The 12,049-nt window shown below is 38.3% G+C and overlaps 1 protein-coding gene across 2 annotated transcripts in view; it reads right to left on the bottom strand.

The window, feature by feature from the left end:
• FAM110B (family with sequence similarity 110 member B) overlaps positions 1–12,049 on the bottom strand; it is a 205,348-nt gene that overhangs the window by 115,487 nt on the left and 77,812 nt on the right. For both annotated transcript variants that reach the window (XM_089678472.1, XM_089678473.1), the window contains exon 3: positions 10,938–11,080. The gene's annotated coding sequence lies outside the window, so the exon portion shown is untranslated. The remainder of the gene's footprint in view (positions 1–10,937; positions 11,081–12,049) is intronic.

Raw genomic sequence — 12,049 nt, 5'->3', positions numbered from 1 at the left:
GTTCAATGAGCCAAGTATAGCTATTTTTGAGATAATGGTTGCAGCTATTTCTGTTCATGGTTAAAATAAATGCAGTGTGTTAGGAGGTAGTCTGAAAGCAGCGTGACAAAGAATAGAAAGGTCTCTTTTTTATTACGTGTATATGTTGCACTTGCTCATCTAACTAGTGTAAAGCCGGCTGTACATTGAAATCCAGCCATTTCAGCAGAGACCAGCTGAGATTTGCTATATGTATGGGTAGGTTGATTGTACCCACGTGGATCCCTTGATCAGCTTGGGTACAACAAATGCACATCTCACAGGATCAACAGGTATGTTTATGTACTTTTCAGGTTTCAGGAGTTGAACATGGGGGAATGTGCATGTATTGCAAAGATGTACTGCACATTTTCCTATAAGGGCTCATGCACACTGCAGCTCAAAAAAAAAGCTGATTTTACAGGTGTTTCTACTTTTATTTCTCTGCCTCTAAAGGCCTTGTGCACACTGCAGCTCAAAGAAGCTGCTCCTACAGGCTTTTGAGCTGTTTTGAGCTTTTACTTTTCTCTACCTGTTCTCAACTCCCCTCCATGTTAGTCTATGTGTCCATGCAAACTATAGGCGTTTTCAGGAGTTTACAGGCATATGAGCTTACAGGCAGGAAAAAACCCCAAAGGGTCACACATATGGAACACATATGCAGATTCGCTGTGGTTAGAACCACATCCAAACTGCATGACAAATGAAATAACTTTGCTTCCTAAGGTGCGTGTTCACATACATCCAGTGCACTGGTGGTACGGATTCAGCGTGGACTGAAAAAGAGTCATGGCATGCACGCTCACCTCAGCAATTGACCCACATCACATAGGTCAATCAAGCAATACTCCAAATCCTCCTTTCCTTGATGTATCCTGGTCACTGGGAGCTCCACATCCATGTTAGTCTATGTGTCCATGCACATTATAGGAGTTTTCAGGAGATTACAGGCATATGAGCTTACAGGCAGGATAAAACCCCAGAAGGTTCACACATATGTGGATTATCTGTGGTTTGAACCACATCCAATCCGCATGACATGTGAAATAACTTTGCTTCCTATGGTGCCTGTTCACATACATCCAGTGCACTGGTGGTGCGGATTCAGTGTGGACTGAAAAAGAGTCATGTCCGATTTCTGAGCAGTGAGGTCTAGTTCAGCTGCGGATTACAGGTTCTGAATTGTACATCTCATGATTTGGAACATGATTTCAGGACAGTTTTCTCTCCTGATCCTGATGTAAACCTGACCTGAACCGCTGAACAGCTACTTTGTCAATTAGCTGTGAAAAAGGAGCTTCAATTTGCACCACACGTGTGAATCCACACTTAAACTTTAATACTAAAGTCTTATGCGCTGCCACACAAATAAAAAATCTAAACTACAACTAAAAAACAGGAAGCAACAAGCACCCGTAAACATGTTCCACCACTAAATGATTATAAAGAAAGGAAATAGTGCTGCGCTAAAAACAAAAAAAAAACGAAACAAAATAAATTATAAAATTAAATGATAAATACAGCTAAATACATGATATGTGGTATATAAATATGGGTAGTGTCCTTAAGAAAGAAAAAATATATAATATGTAAAGTGTACACACACACTATAACAATTGGTGTAAATGAGGTCCACAAACAACCCCCTGACACGGGGCCTATACCATCATGGACCAACAAAATAAACAATATACAAAAAAAGTACAGTAAGTCATATAAATATTGTGAAATTCATTGATGTGAAATAAAATACAAAGTGACAGTCCATATAAAGTGAATAACAAAACGTTATAGAATTCTGTGACTCTTCTCCTTTAATATGCATGTGTGATATCCACCACCATCAGGCAGGCATGCTCACCTCACCAATTGACCCACATCACATAGGTCAAATAAGCAATACTCCAAATCCTCCTTTCCTTGATGTATCCTTGTCACTGGGAGCGCCACATCACTGGAACCAATAAAGCAGATATCATGTGTGTGTAAACAAGAGAGATCCCTGATGAAGTCACGTGATGCAACGCGGTGGCCGGATGCACCATGACGTCATTTCCGGTTACGGCTATGATCGCTGCCATCTTTGTTTGCCAAATATCCATGCTGTTTGAGGGCGTTTATAGCCCTTTTTCCTTGTGAGTGCATTTCTTTGGTTTCTAATGAAGTTTTAATAAAATTTACTTTACTACACAAAGAGGGGCCCCTCTCTCTTGTTTACCCACATGATACCTGCTTTATTGGTTCCGGTGATGTGGAGCTCCCAGTGACCAGGATACATCAAGGAAAGGAGGATTTGAAGTATTGCTTATTTGACCAATGTGATGTGGGCCAATTGGTGAAATTTCATGTCAATGAATTTCACAATATTTATATGACTTACTGTGCTTTTTTGTATATTGTTTATTTGATTGGTCCATTACGATATATACCCCGTGTCAGGGGGTTGTTTGTGGACCTCTGTACACTTTACACATTATATATTCTATTTTCTTTCTTAAGGACACTACCCATATTTATAAACCACATATCTCGTATTTAGCCAAATTTATAATATTTATTTTTATAATTTATTTTGTTTAGTTTTTTGGTTTTTAGCACAGCACTATTTTCTTTTGTTATATTCATACTTAAACTTGTCATAGATATGATTGTTGTTGTGCAGAAGACAACAGCACAAGAGAGAGATACTTATGTTGGTTTTATATAAATCAGAATTATTTTTTTTAATCTGATTTCAGCTTTCGTGTAAGAATTTCTTTGTTATTATTATGATGACTATTATCCAGGATTTATATAGTGCCAACAGTTTGCACAGCGCTTTACAAAATGAAGGTAGAGATTACAGTTACAATACAATTTGACACAAGAAGCTCACTGCTTCAAACATGGTCTTGTACTGGTTGAGTATTAAATATAACACTGGTAATATTTTACCTCAACAGTGACAATACAGAATCATTTCTGATTCCCAAAAATTAGTAAAGTAATATCAGACTGATTCAAGCCAATAGAAGACCCAAAACAGGGAAAGTAACAGGTTCTCTTTAGATCTAGGAAGGAAAGGATCCCAATCATGCAACCCTTTACCCTGTTTGCACTCTGCAGCTCCAGCAAAATCACTATTTAAATTTCAACTGAATACCATGCACAGCTTTTACAGAATTAAAGAGCCCCTCTACTCACCCTGACATGACATAACTCAGGAGTGGAGGACGGATGCTACTGAAGGGAAGCAATGGAAAGAATCAGTTGCCCTTTTAAAATGAGCTATTGACTGTACTGTGACAACAAATAGAGCTGGCTGTTTGGAAGGAAGCACAGAGATGATCTCATCAACAAACTACTTCCCCTTCTTTATCCAATCACAATCTTGACCAAGTTGTATGGCTTTGACATAAGAGACAAGTAAATCAGTGTCTGGCTATGGGGTTTGCGGAGGTGTGCAGATTAGAAAACATTCATTTATTTTACAGGTAAGATGACTCGCGCTTTCCTATGTGGGAGGTACCAGGCCTCCTCCCTGTCCTCAGCTTTACTTCTTTATTTATGTACATGTTCTTGTGTTTCTGTATACAGAATGATTTTCTCATTTTGGTAGTATGTACAAAGTCAATAAAAACTATTTTGTAAAAAAAAAGTTAGTTTACACTTTTCACTTATGCTGGAAGCCCTGCTAATGAGTTTGGACCCACTGCACCTGTATGCTTTAGGTGCAGTTATAAATTGTTTTACAAAATTTGAGATTTCATCATAATGCAGGATATAAAGTTCAATGATAGACACATGTAAACTGCAACACTCATACAAGGCATATCCCATAAACCACAAAGCTGTGAACTGGCTAAAGCCGACCATATGTGGATCAAAATTCAGACGGTTCAGCAGGGATAGGCTGAATTTCGATCTATGAATGGTCTAGCTCAGGGGTGTCAAACTGGTAGCCCTCCAGCTGTTGAGAAACTACAAGTCCCATCATGCCTCTGCCTTTGGGAGTCATGCTTGTAACTGTCAATCTTTCAATGCCTCATGGGACTTGTAGTTTGGCAACAGCTGAAGGGCTGCCAGTTTGACCCGTGGTCTAGCTGGTTGTACACAACTTGTATACAATGAGCCTGTCAGCTTTTTCCTGAATGATCATTACCACCAGCTTTAGCTGGTACCACTGATCACTATATTCTGCAGATGGGGAAGGCTCTCCACTGGCACAATACAATAGCACAGCGGGATGGATTCTCTCATACACATCATCAAGTGTGTGGATGGGGGAATTGGTTAAAATAGTTTTGTCCAACCCACTGGGCTGAAAAACGTGTGGCCAGCCTAATACTGCTCTTCATGAGAACAATGACTCTTCAGCAGAAGGTGATCCAATAAGTACAAAAGCTATTTTAAGCTAAAAATTTTTCACTATGGACAACAACCATTAAACTAGTAATAAAAAAAATCTGTTTTTGTCACACAAAGCTAAAACTTGCTGTTTAAAAGCTACACTATTTACTATAAAAGCTCAGCAGATAATCAGCTTAAAGAATTACCATGCACTGCAAAAGCACTAGAAGAACAACCTGTGTGCCAACACCACAAACCTAGCCACAGACATTTACAAATCATCCAGGCGAAAGATCTTTAAAATTGAAAGTGGAACCATGGGTATAAAAAATAAAAATGTTTTATACATATGTATGGCATATACAGATGAAGTCTATCTCTAGCTGACACGGCAGTTTTTATTTTTTGTGTCCTTCAGGTAACAGCTTCATTACCAGTTGATCCTGCCAGTAGATCCATTATTATTCCTTTAACATGGTGCACACTGTTGGTTCTGCAGTGAAATTACACAACAGCGTTGTCTTTCGGTGGACAGGGTAATTTTAGATTGACATGCAATTTTAAAAAGAGCTTAACTGACAATTTTAAATCCTACATTTTTGGGGGAAAAAAGGGTTTAACCATATGGCTTCAATCACATGTGTATTTTCTGCACAGAATGCAGGTTTTTGCTGGATAAGCTAGCAAAACATCCTGAATAAAATATGCTCCTAAAATACTTGTGTTTGGATGCGTACTGTGTTTACACATACATTTCTTTCCAATGACTATGTAGGCATGCATTTATACATGTTCAAAAGCGTTTATGCACATATACACAGAACATCTGCAGATCTATGTAGCCCTGGGTGCAGCTGTTTCCTACTTTTTTTATAGCACACATTTTGCTTGTAGACACAGTTGTGTGTATGGCATCATTGATTACTACAGTGCTGCGTTTAGATGCATAGAAAACTGTAAGCTGTACAAAACTAAATGCAACATTTTAGAAACCCATGTTAATGAACACTGAATTAAAGCTGATCATTTTGAGCACCGCCAGCAGTGTCATACGGTTTGTCCCAACCCCTTTAAGTGTCACTTCTGACAACCTGGCTTGTACATAAAACTGGAGAATAATCTAAAAAAAAAATTTTTTTTTAAAGTAATTCATATACTAAATGCTATCAATACAATATTTTTTTCCTATAATGGTCCTTTAATATGTCTGTGGTACCACTGCTCATCTTAGGGGAACAAAACTTATATGCAAAATATATTCTGCAAATAGCTTTTTTTCTCTCCAGAAAAAACCTTCTGATGAGGTCTGTAAGACCACGTAAATTCTGCATTTATCACTTGGTGCTCCTAGTCATAGACAGACTAATATTAACAAGAAAGGGAAGCCACTGTTAGCTTTGCATGCAATGAGTGTGTGATAAAGAATAACATCCAAGCAATAAAACATAGTGGGGGAGATTTACTAAAACTGCAGCACTCAGAATCTGGTCCAGCTATGCAAAGTAGCCAATCAGCGTCTAAATTCAGCTCGTCCAATTAAGCTTTGACAATAAAACCTAGAACCCGATTTCTGTTTCTGTGCACAGCACCAGGTTTTGCACTCTCCAGTTTTCGTAAATCCCCCACATATTGTCCAGAACTCAGTCTTAGAGCGGTTTCACATATACAGTTGTGTTCAAAATAATAGCAGTGTGTTGAAAAAAAGTGAATAAAGCTCAAAATCCTTCTAATAGCTTTTATTTCCATACACACAAATGCATTGGGAACACTACACATTCTATTCCAAATCACAACATGAAGAAAAATATATCAAATTTGTGTTGTTCCTCTAAAAAAATTGAAGAAAAGTGAATATTAGATTGTTCAAAAAAATAGCAGTGTTTGTATTCTTCTTTACAAACTCAAACATTCACTATATAAACTGAAAAATGTTTGAAGATTTTGCTTTCCTTTGAATCACTTAATTAATATTTAGTTGTATAAGCACTGTTTCTGAGAACTGCTGTACATCTGTGTTGTATGGAGTCAACCAACTTCTGGCACCCGTGAACAGGTATTCCAGCCCAGGATGATTGGACTACATTCCACAGTTCTTCTCTATTTCTTGGTTTTGCCTCAGAAACTGCATTTTTGATGTCACCCCACAAGTTTTCTATTGGATTAAGATCCGGGGATTGGGATGGCCACTCCATAACGTCAATCTTGTTGGTCTGGAACCAAGATGTTGCACGTTTACTGGTGTGTTTGGGGTCGTTGTCTTGTTGGAACACCCATTTCAGGGGCATTTCCTCTTCAGCATAAGGCAGCATGACCTCTTCAAATATTCTGATGTATTCAGACTGATCCATGATCCCTGGTATGCGATAAATAGGCCCAACACTGTAGTATGAGAAACATCCACATATCATGTTGCTTGCACAACCATGCTTCACTGTCTTCACTGTGTACTGTGGCTTGAATTCAGTGTCTGGGGGTCGTCTGACAAACTGTCTCCGGCCACTAGACCCAAAAAGAACAATCTTACTTTCATCAGTCCACAAAATGTTGCGCCATTTCTCTTTAGGCCAGTCAATGTGCTCTTTGGCAAATTGTAACCTCTTCAGCACATGTCTTTTTTTCAACAGTGGGACTTTGCGGGGGCTTCTTGCAGATAGCTTGGCTTCACATAGGCATCTTCTAATTGTAACAGTACTCACAGGTAACTTTAGACCTTCTTTGATCTTCCTGGAGCTGATTGTTGGCTGAGTCCTTGCCATTTTGGCTATTCTTCTATCCATTCGAATGGTAGTTTTTCGCTTTCTTCCACGTGTTTCAGGTTTTGGTTGCCATTTTAAAGCATTTGCGATCATTTTAGCTGGGCAGCCTATCATTTTCTGCACTTCTTTATATGTTTTCAACTTTTTAATCAAAGTACGCTGTTCTTCTGAACAATGTCTGGAACGACCCATTTTCCTCAGAATTTCAGAGAGAAATGCACTGTAACCAGCATGTACAACATTTGCTGCCTTCCTTCCTTAAATAAAGGGCAATAATTGCCACCTGTTTTTCAAAGAATGAATGACCTCACTAATAGAACTCCACACTGCTATTATTTTGAACATGCCCCTTTCAATTAGTGATTCAATTACACAGAATCAGCAGCATGCTTGTCATGACTGTTGGGTCTGTTGGATTTCTATTACTCTACTACACCTGCTAGTAAATTATTTGCCATGTAGAAATATCATTTCTACCAAAAACAGTGATTGATCAGGTTAGTGATGTCTGACTGCTATTATTTTGAACACAACTGTATGTGGTGCAGATTGAAGCTCAGGTTTCACAGCCAATTGATACAGTAGTTGTTCAGCAGTTCATGTCAGGTTTACTTCAGGTTCAGGACAGGATTTTATCCTGTTCACACATGTGCAGTTTAGATACGTTCCCATAGAAGTCAATAGCCTGTAATCCGCACCTGAAACGGACCACACTGCTCAGAAATCAGACATGACTTTTTTTTTTTGCAGTGCATACCGCACCCAATTCGCATATATGTAAACCTTCAATTACTCAAAGATTTTCCAGTTTATAGGCAGATTTGATTGTTTCCAATGGACACATGAAAGGTTTTTGAAGCAAAATTCTCCTGTAATAAGACCTTCATCCTCCTTATCAAATACTAGAATATGAGCTCATGTGAACAGTCAAAACCTGCAATCCACTGTCAGCACCAGATAAATGAAGGAACACTCTCCTCTCCCAAATACTTTCCTCTTGGTATTAAGCGTCTCATATGTCACACTGAGATTTTAGAGTGAATTGACAGGCTGCTAAAACTTTTCAGCTGGAGTCCTAGAAGAGGATTTTACTTCGGCTAGAGCTCCTTCATATTCAGAACATTGCCATTTGTAAGCCTTCAAAAAGGCAATTAAGGAGGAATTGGACACGCTTATCTTGTCATGCCGTTGCTGGAGCCCCCACAGACTATGCTACAGGATGAGTAAAAGCAGATGAATACTTTTTGTATGAGTATATATGGCAAACACAGTCTGCGGTTAACTTAGAAAGGTATCCGGGAAAAGAATATTTGGGCTCTACAGGGAATAGACAACTCCCATAAAAATAAATAAATATAAAATAATTTGCAATACAATTGTTGGAGCGAAGTAATTTTATTTGCTATATATTTTGCCTTTTCTCCATGGATCTGTAATCCAAGCATAGCAAATTATATCAGTGCATAAAGAACATCTGGTAGTATAATAATTGTAGCATTTTATATCTCCTATCAGTCAGCCTAAACAAACTGGAAGAATGTTAAACTGTAACAATAGGCCTTTTGTGACCTACAAGTGAGAGATTATCCAAAAATCTGGGAAATAATGTGAAATATCTCTGCATAGTAAATGAAACTCAAATTTTCCCATAGGACACCATCCATGCTACTTAAAAGTTTAAGCTTGCTTTAATAAAGAGACTATACAAACAAAACGTTAAAGCTTGGTTTGCGTCATTCAACTATACCTCTGAATGGAAATTTGAAAGAATAGATATTTTCATTAGATTGTTATTTATGTTCTTTAGCAGAAATGGCAATGCTTGCTAAAAGGTAAAGAACTAGTACAGCACCTTTGAGCCCATGATATGTGACCTTAGAGCAGGGTTTCTCAACTAGGGTTCCATGGAAGCCTAGGGTTCCTCCAAAGGCTGCTAAGGGTTACTTGAGCAATGAGCAATTTCTGCCTCTAAGATAAGTTCACACTGACATCATTGATCTATTTAGCTATCTGTAAGGGAATAACTCTTCCCAATGACCACAAGTGTAAGGAGAATTCTTCCCACTGACCATCACACTAATAATATCACGAGTTGTAGATTTAGCAATAGTTTTTTTTCAAGAGTTCCCCTGTGTTGAAAAGCTTGAGAAAGCTTGTTAAAAAGGTAAAGAACTAGTACAGAGCTTCTGAGCCATGATATGCAACCTTAGAACAGGGTTTCAAGCAATGAACAATCTCTGCCTCTCAGATAGGTTTGCACTGACACCAATGATCTTTTTAACCATTTGTAAGGGGTAATTATTCCCAATGACCTCAAGTGTAAGGAACATTCCTTTCGCTGACGATCACACCAACGTTATCATGAGCTGTAGACATAGTAATAGTTATTTCAAAGGTTCCTGTGAGTTGAAAAAGTTGAGAAAGGCTGCATTGATCTCTATCTATTGGCTCACTAGTATCATGTGGTGCTCATCTCATGACTGCCAACCTATCAGTAGATGATCACCTGGCACGAATCTGTCATGGCAAAAGAGACTTGTTTATACACTGGACTACTGAAGGGCTACAGTGTTACCGGTCCTTTAATGTTGCATAAAATAAAAATATTTTAAAAAAAAGTATACATGGAATTATATTTTTATATTTTAATGCTTGGATAAAAAAATGCAATCATTTCAACATCTTTAGGGGGGGTATAGAATGTCATGACAAGAGCAATATAATCCGGCTTGGCATATGCGTTGATGCTACAATAGGAAGTGGTAGGTTTCACTCACACGGATCCAAACATCCACGCAGAGAAACGACAGATGAAGACACGTGTCCAACCTCAGAGATGGAGCAGCAGTAAGATCATGCGTACAAGTTATCTGCATCCTGAGATGTGCATCTGTTCCAGTATGGAAATAAACACTGGCATGTGTAGGAAAGATCCGTACAGCCACTCTCTCTCACAGCCTGTCATTGATTATAACAGAGTGGCTACATGGAACATCTGTTATTTCCTGGGTGCATAAACACGACCCTTTGCACAGATGTACAGGTTTATGCATCCGCCTGAATAAAAGAGATTTGGATTTTCAAAGATTCCAAGAGACTGACACTTCTCTTCATATGGTGCTGAATAATTGGGATACAGGTAGTTGCAGAAATACAGGATGTTTAGAAGACCTCTTCTACAGATTTTCCATATTTGGGTTGTATGTGCTGGTCAGGTGTGGGTTTTCTCGTGCGGGGCCATGTGTCAGTTACTTACATTAAACCCTTAACAGGTGTGAGCACCCATAATACATTAAAAAAAACCTATGCAAAACAGCTGCATAATATAAACATCAACCATTTTCCCCCACCACCTACTGAATGCCAACATCCCAATCTAAATCATAAATATAGAAAGTTTGGATGGGACTTTGAAGGTATTCCATATAACAACTTGTAAATCTTTAAAAAAAAAAAAAAAAAAAAAAACAACATGTATCTAGTAATAATCAATATTGGGTACAATTCTCCTTATCCCAAAAATAGGAGAAAAAGGAGAATTGTACCAAATATTGATTTTTTCACTGGATGTACAGTATACGCAGCTTGAAAATACGCTTATGTACAGTATGTTTTTTTTAATATGTGCCTAAATAAAATATATTTTTTAAAATAAATGTATGAGTTCTTAAACGTAATGCCTTAAAAGTCCCATCCAAATCTTTAAAACAGTTTGCTTGGAAAATCTGCACGTTGTTTTGTAAGACATTAGGCTGAAGACCTTTACAGGAGTCATGCTGAATACTTAAAAAACAAATAAAAGTGAAAAAAACTATAAATAAAATACAAACTTACCTAAAAACATTACTAGTCATTGGAGAGTGGCAATAGTTTATAAAACGTTGTGTGACATTACACTTCACTATGGATGGTCACTGAACAGTCATCAGACAGCCCAGCTTTCTTGAGTTGTTACAGGTTTTTTCAGTGTTGGGCAGCTGTAAAAGAAAAGAAATTCATATATATCTGTCTATAACAAAAAAGAAAAAAAAAAAAAAAGAAGGAGTAGAAAATAACTTGGGATGTGTTCTCTTTTTTACTGAAATGACTCAAGGCATAAGACATGAGAAACAAAAAAGACGTTTCACATATGTGATAAGCTCTGTTTTCTTCTAAGTTGGATATGGTATTATCCTCTCTGTGTAATACTGTTAGTCATTTCTAATGCTGAACAAATCCATGCCATGACCTTCAGCAGACTTACACTATGCTAAATATTATGAGTCACACTGGTTAACCTCATGATGGATTATTAAGTGGAAGACACATCTGTTGATACAGCACTTCTGTCTTATCAACTGAATAAAAAAGAAAAGTTGTGGAGCTGCATAGACTGCCTTCATTAACAGGGTCGCACATCCTGATGAAAGGACCCTGGTTCTGAAAAATTGTGATTAATAGGCAAGTCAATAAACCCTGTCAATAAAAGACATAAGCATACTTCCAGCATATATACATTCCTGTTGATTAGGGCCTCGTTCACACGGGACATATTGAAGAGTACATCCATGGAGGGTTGTGTTTACCCACACACTGATGCAAAGGTGCTCTATGCAACCCTGTGCACGCAAGTCCCAATGATGTCAATTGGGATGCAACAGCTGTACGGACACAGACATCCGTTCAAGTGCACAGCCCTGGACACAGACAGTGTGCGTTCTGAGCCATGCACCCACACCCATGTGAGAATCGAAGCAGCGTCTCGGTCTGTGCAACCGCTGCTTCCCAACTGACGTCAATGGGACTTCCTGCACAGGGATGCATGGAACACTTGTGCATCTGTGTATGCGCGTAAACACAGCCTTCTACAGGTGTACTCTTTAGTGCACCCCTTGTGAATGAGGCTCAAGACCACCATTCATTTTGTTGCTGCATAATTTATGCTGTTGTGTTATGCTTGATTTGTG

This window comes from Staurois parvus, unplaced genomic scaffold (assembly GCF_062004578.1).
Source record: "Staurois parvus isolate SC_StPar_1 unplaced genomic scaffold, SC_StPar_1.0 ptg000205l, whole genome shotgun sequence".
In the NCBI taxonomy this organism is placed as follows: Eukaryota; Metazoa; Chordata; class Amphibia; order Anura; family Ranidae; genus Staurois; species Staurois parvus.
This window is presented reverse-complemented; position numbering and strand designations above follow the sequence as displayed.